The 6,722-nt window shown below is 50.7% G+C and overlaps 1 pseudogene; it reads right to left on the bottom strand.

Moving 5' to 3' along the window:
- The window catches only part of LOC105998682, an 18,778-nt pseudogene that overhangs the window by 8,264 nt on the left and 3,792 nt on the right, over positions 1 to 6,722 (bottom strand).

Raw genomic sequence — 6,722 nt, 5'->3', positions numbered from 1 at the left:
CTCTGAGCCGGGGCACTGTCCCTCAGCTCTTCAGCTCAAGGCTAGTGCTCTACCACTTGAGCCACAGTGCCACTTCTGGCTTTTTTCTTTTTGCTTATGTGGTACTGAGAAATCGAACCCAGGGCCTCAGGCATGCAAGGCAAGTGCTCTACCACTGAGCCACCTTCCCAGCCCCGTCTTTCCATTTCTTAACAAAAGAAGCAATGCCATTTTTTTCTGATGAAGGCATATTATATAATGTATTACATAATGTATATAATGTATTATATAATGATATTTTTTGAGGATGAGAATTCTGTATCCCATTTGGTGTTTTGCAATTCCAGCACATCTCTGATTGTTAAACTCACATTTCCTTTTTCCCAAACATTCAGCATTAAGAACCCTTCTCTTGTTTTCTCAAATCAATATTTCCATCATGACATTTTAATTTTCAAACAAGAAAATTTACTGTTGCTGGGGCAGATTTCAGTACATTTCAAAAATGCATTGACTGTACCCTGAATATACCAACATATAATCTGAAATGAACATAAATTATACAGTATGCAATATAAATATTTTATATAAAATCTAAGGTAATATCATGTATTGAAATTAGAGCACCGGTGGCTCACGCCTGTAATCCTAGCTACTCAAGAGGCTGAGATCTGAGGATCGCAGTTCAAAGCCAGCCTGAGCAGGAAGGTCTGTGAAATTCTTATCTCCAATAAACCTCTTGAAAACTGAAAGTGGTGCTGTGGCTCAAGTGGTAGAGCACTTGCCTTAAGCTGAAGAGTGCAGGGACAGTGCCCAAGCCCAGAGTTCAAGCCCCACGACTGACCAAAAATAAAAGAAACTAAGATATTACCATATTATTAAATTACTTTATAAAATATTTACTATCACCATTATCAAATAGTAATATGAAATGATGGTGTTGCTGCTCACCTTCCTTTGTAAAGGAGCTTCTCCTTCTAACTTTTGCCTGGGTCCCTTCCCTGAAACCCATAGACTCTTAGATGTCTTTTGGAGAATAGTAGCCCTAGTCTTTAGATGGTAATGATATCAAATGCATCATCTGCTTCTGGCTTATAGAAGAAAGGGAGGCAGGACTCTTCGCCCCCGTCTGCGAGCTCTTGCTGGGGCTGGATGGCAGGCAGCAGCGGCACAGGAGGCTCTGCAGTGGGGCTCTCCAGGTGCCCAGGTGCTCCAGCCTCTCCAGGGACAGGCTTCAAGTTTTCTTGAAGATGCACATCTTCACAGCCTTGCTGCTCCTCCCTGACCTCTGTCTTCAGGGGCACTGAGAGGTCTGAGGGGGCCTCGGCAGCAGGGGCCTGGGTGGCTGCCAGCATCATGTGCTGGCACTCTGTGCTCTCCCCTGTAAGGCGCAGCAACAGCTCCTTCAGCTCCTTCCTCTTCCTCCTCTTCTCCTGGGACAGCTGGCTCACACACTGCTCTTTCTCCTGACACAGCTTCTCCAGGACTTCTAGCCATTCTCTGTACAGCACGATGGTCTCTTCCATGGCGGTCAGGTGTTGGGTCAGCTGGCTGCAGCGATGGTGGAGGTCATCCACGTGACTCTGGGGGTGCCCCTTGCCGGCCAGGTCTTCAGGGAAGCAGATGTGCAGCTGCTTCTTGGGCGCCTGTGTGTCCTGCTTCCTCTTGCCAAACAGCCTGTGGATGCAGCGCTGGGGGAAGGTGGCCTGGCTCTGCAGCTTTCTCTGGCACTGGGCTGCCAGCTGACTCAGGCACCCGCAGCGGGCCTGCTGCTCCTGCAGCTGCCGGCTCATCCTCGCCTTCCTGCCTTCTGCGATGGACAGTGCGTCCATGTAAAAATCCCACATGCTCTGCAGGTTGTCTACGTCCTCTGGGACAGTCACATCATGGGGAGTCGCCTCCTCACCCTTGTCTTCTTCTTGGCTCAGGCCTTCATCTTCCCTGGGGAAAGCCAGGGTGCTCAGCTGGGTCCGCAGCTATGCATTCTCCTGTCTTGTTGCTTCCAGACACTTCAGTGTCTTGTAATTTCTCCCTTTCCACCTGGGCCAGCAACTTGCTCTGCACCTGCTCCTGCTTCAGCTGGTCCATCAGATGGCTCTGCTTCAGCAGGTGCTGCTGCAGGGCCTCCTTCTCTGACATCAGCTGCTGGCTGGTGGCCCTGTGCTGTTTGCAGGTGGCGCTCAGCTCCTGCACCTGGGCCAGGTACTTGTCATGCAGCTCCTGCAGATCCTCAGCTGCTTGGCGCTTAAACTCAGCCACGTCTTTTCCTTCTCTTAACTTCTCTTCAAGCTAATCCAGCTTCTTCTGCTGGGTTGTCCTCTGCTGTTCTGCGTGCATGATGCTGGCGAGCTCCTCCTTCTCAACACTCAGCCTCTGCAAGGCATCCTGCAGCTGGGCCAGCTCTTCTTTCAGTTCTCGGTTGTGCACCAGTGTGCATCTCAATATCTAGTGTTCCTTCTCCATCTTCTCGAGGATCTTGTGCCAGTCCTCAGCATGCTATTTCCATTCCTCAATCTTCTTCTGCAATATCCACAGCCACTCCAATATCCACAGGTTCTGGAGACTGAGGCTCTGGTTCTCTTCCACCTGGAGGTGAAGTTGCTCCTCCAGGGTCTTGAACTCCTTCTGCAACTGCAGGGTGTGGGCCTGCAGCTGCTGCTCAGCCTGAGCTGGCCCTGTAGGTGGCTGCAGCTCTGACAGCTGCTCTCTCAATTCCACCAGCTTGCTCTCCAGCTCCAACACCTGCCTCACCCCTTGCTCTTTCTCCTCTCTCAGCTGGCTCACCTGCTCTAGCAGCTGCTGGACTTTCTCCTTCCCCGTGGAGCTCTCCAGCCTCAGGTCCTCTGCAAAGGTATCTCTCTCCACTTTTAATCTTGCCATCAACTCCTTCATGTTGTTGAGTTGGCTTTCCAACTCTGCCCGCTCCACTAGTGCCTCTTGGAACGTGTGGATTTGCTTCTTCATGTTGCCTTCTTTATCAGGAGCACTTCTAGTCTCCCCTGCAGCTCGGTGTTCTCGTCCTCCAGGTCTTCATAGCTTCTGCCTTTTCCTGGAGCTGCAGCTTCACGCAATTCACGGCTTTCATGAGCTCTATGTTGTTCTGCTAGGTCTCATTCTGCATGGTGGAGACTGCAGACAATGTTGTTTCTAGCTCTGTCATGTGCTGGTGTGCAGCCTGCAGGCAGTTAATAAGACCTTCCTGCTCCAGTACTCTTTCATTGGCCACCTGCTGCATGTGCGGCAGGGAAGGCTGTAAATCTGATTTTTCAGAAATCAACAGCTGTATCAATAGTGACAGCTTGTGCAGCTCCAGCTCTGCTCTCAGGGCTTCGTGCACACAGGCCATCTTCTCATTCTCTTTCTACTGTTATGCTGCAGCTCTTTCATTTCCTGCTTCAGGTGTTGGATCTCAATGCAGAGCTGCTGCTTTTGTATTGTGCTGGAGTCCAGGGCAAGCACCAGGTGTTGGTTGTGTCTCTCCAGGTCCTTGGTGTTATTGGGACCTGTGACACTCTTGACCCTGGCTGATTTGACAGTGCCCAGGGAATGGGGGGGGGCCCTCAGAGTTTGTATGGTCTTGGGCCACACCCTTGAGTAAAGGCGTCCCCAGCAGTGTTTGTCTTGGGGTTACCTCCCTGTTTAATTTTCTTCTTGTTCTTGTAATCTGCAGGCTTAGCAGGACCATTCTTCTGTTGGTATTCTTGCAGTTGTTCTTTCCTGCAGCTATTTTTTTTGTCTTTTACACTCAGATATCCCAGCACTGGGATGTTGAAGGGGGAGGCACATTCCCAGGCTCTCTAAAATCAACTCTATTCTTACAATCACCACTAGCTGTCTACTTCCAACTATACCTCCTAAATCACTTTGCTTCGCTCACTCACCACTCACCACTTCTACCTTTCTCAACCGCTGTAGTGGTGTGAACCTATAGAGGGGAATCCCAGTGCTATGTGGCAAGATGGGGTGTGGGCATGGCTTAAACCCATGTATCCCTTTGGTTAGAGAGAAACAAGGAAAATTTGGAAGTGTTGCCAGAATCTTGTGATCCAGGCAGAATGGGTGGAGGCCCAATGACAGCTTGTCCTGCTGCCCTTATGTATCTCTGCCCAATATGGGTCAGTGAGGGAGCAGCTCTTGTTGGGTGCCTGCACAGATACATCTGTTCATATCAGGAGATCTCTACCACACAATTGTAATTACTCAGTGATTCCAAGAGTTAGTTGTTTGGCCAATGCTCTAGACCTTCTTGTGTTTGAGATTCTCATGATCAGGTTTGGTGGATCAGACTCCAGAATTCAGGTGGTGAATGAGAAGCTGGCAGCAGGAACAGTTTTCACTGTGTAGTCTCAACTTTGCCCCATATTTTCAGGTCTTAGAAATGCCTCCAGTCAATGCCATGCAGTCCTTCAGACTGCCCTACTTTTACCACTTCCCCCTCCTTCCAGGTGCTTGTGGTGTATCTGCCTACTTCTTGGTGCAATAGCCATTGGGGCTGAAGCTCGCCCCTTGCTGTCCTCATCGCCTCAAGGCTCAGCCCGCTGGAGGGGTCAGGGCATCAAGGCTGATGTCACCAACTCACGGGGTGGGTTGTCAAGAGGTGTCAAGAAGTGGTTGGACAGTGGGTGACTTGTGGGAGGTGCAGGAATGACAGTTGAAACTGTTAGAGCTGTTCGAGTGGGGGAGGGACACCACCTCTTGTAATAACCCATGGGGCCCCAATAATCAGTGGGGCCCAATAGTCAGTGTGGCCCCATGGCCTGGTCTGCTGGAGGGGGCAGGGCATCAAGAGGTGAGCCTCACCCCTCCACAACCTGGCTACTGACAGAGCAGGGCTTTGAGAGGCTGACATCACCACCACACAGGGCAAGCTGCAAAAAGGGGCAGGGCATGCTGCCGAAGGAGTAGGGCATGCTGCTGGAAGGGGTGGGGTGCGCTACTGGAGGGGTGAGGCGTCAAGCCCTACATGACAAGCTGTCAGGAAGTGATTAGGCAGTGGGCAGCTTGGGGGAGAAGCATGAATGGCAGTTGGAAGATTGTTATGGGAAAACCGTTAGTGGAAGAACCTATAGGGAAAAATAGTTACTACAGAGTTAGTGTGGAGTTAGGGGAGGAGTAGGAGTGGAGGGAGAGGCAGCAGGAGGGGAAAGCCTGCTGGAGCAGAGTAGGGCAGACCTGTGGAGGACAGGGCAAGCCTTGAGAGGCCATTTGGGGCTTCTCGAGGAAACCATTTGGGGCCTCCACTGGAGGTCATTGGGGCCTCCTTGAAGGGCCATTTGGAACCTTCCTCTAGAGAGGCCTGTGGAGAGGCGCCATCCGGAGCAGAGCAGGGCAGGCCTGTGGAGAGTGGAGAGGCCTGAAGAAGGGGAGGAAAGGAAGAAAGGGAAAAACCTTCCCCTTTGGAGCTTTGGAGCTTTGGATCATTGGAGGTCAGAATTTGGATGTTTCCACACTGACTAATTGGTGGTTTGCAGACCAATGAATAAAGATGTGTGGCGGGGGGCGCTCAGGACTGCCTATTGGAGCCTTGGAGGTTTGGTGGTTGAGGCTGCTCTTGGTTCTGGGTATCTATCCCAGGACAAGGTAGTCTCAGGTCCCCTTTCTAAAGGTGTAAATAGTGTAAATAAACTTCTTTTGTTCACCTCTTGCTGTGCCTCGATGGATTGTCTTGCTCTCTGGAGATGGTAAGTTTTGGAGGCTCCAGTGAGATAATCCATTTGGATGGCAGCAGGCCTTGGCCCCAGGGAAACCCCCTCGTAGGTGAGTGTCTCAGCCCTCAGGGGTGAGAACCTCCCTTGAATGTTTGCTTCCCGAGGACCCATGTGGACAAGAGTCATTTGGGAACCCTTTAGGGGTGAGTCTGGGCAAGTTTGTCAGGCTGTTTTTAGGACCTTCTTGAGAGGTCATCTGGGGCCTCCTCAAGAGGCCATCTGGGACTTCCTCCAGAGGTCATCTGGGGCTTCCTTGAGAAGCCATCTGGGGCCTCCTTGAGAGGTCATGTGGGCCTTGTTGAGAGGCCATTTGGGAGTTCTTCTGGAGGTCATTTGGGGCTTTTCAGAGGCTATCTGTGACTTCCTTGAGGATCATCTGAGGCCTCCTTGACAGGCCATCTGTAACCTCCTTGAGGGGTCATCTGGGACCTCCTGCTTGAGAGGCCATCTGGACCATGAGAGGTCATCTGGGGTGTCCTTAAGAGGCCATCTGGGAACTCCTCTGGAGCTCATCTGGGGCTTCCTTGAAAAGCCATCTGGGACATCCTTGCGAGGTCATTTGGGTCTCCTTGCAGAGACCATTTGGGACTTCTTCTGGAGGTCATTGGAGACTTCTTCACGAGGGCATCTGAGACCTCCTAGAGAGGTCATCTGGGAGATGTGGGACATGTGGGTTAAGTGTCTGTTGCTATTTGTTTGTGTTTGCTGATAATTCTGTGTCTTGTATACACCTCTGCTTACTCTTTTTTTCTAGGATAAGAGAACAATGTCCTAAAGTTCTCGTAAGTGAAACTGTAACTGAAAAATCTTCTCCCCCAATGTTACAGGATCCCCCAGAAGAAGACACACTGGTGTGCTCTCCCCCCTATTCTGTGTCATCAGCACCTCAAATATTAAGTCCCTCTAATACTAGAAGTGGTTCCTTGTATCAGCCTGAGGTGGTACAAGGTGGTACAGTCCCTTTATTACATCCTTGAGACAGACAAATGGGGAGATGGTGGGCAAACCCCGTTTCTAGTGTATGTTCCCTTTACA

Source organism: Dipodomys ordii, unplaced genomic scaffold, assembly GCF_000151885.1.
Source record: "Dipodomys ordii isolate 6190 unplaced genomic scaffold, Dord_2.0 Scaffold170, whole genome shotgun sequence".
Classification (NCBI taxonomy): Eukaryota; Metazoa; Chordata; class Mammalia; order Rodentia; family Heteromyidae; genus Dipodomys; species Dipodomys ordii.
Note: the sequence above shows the minus strand (reverse complement) of the source record. Positions and strands in the feature narration are given on the sequence as shown.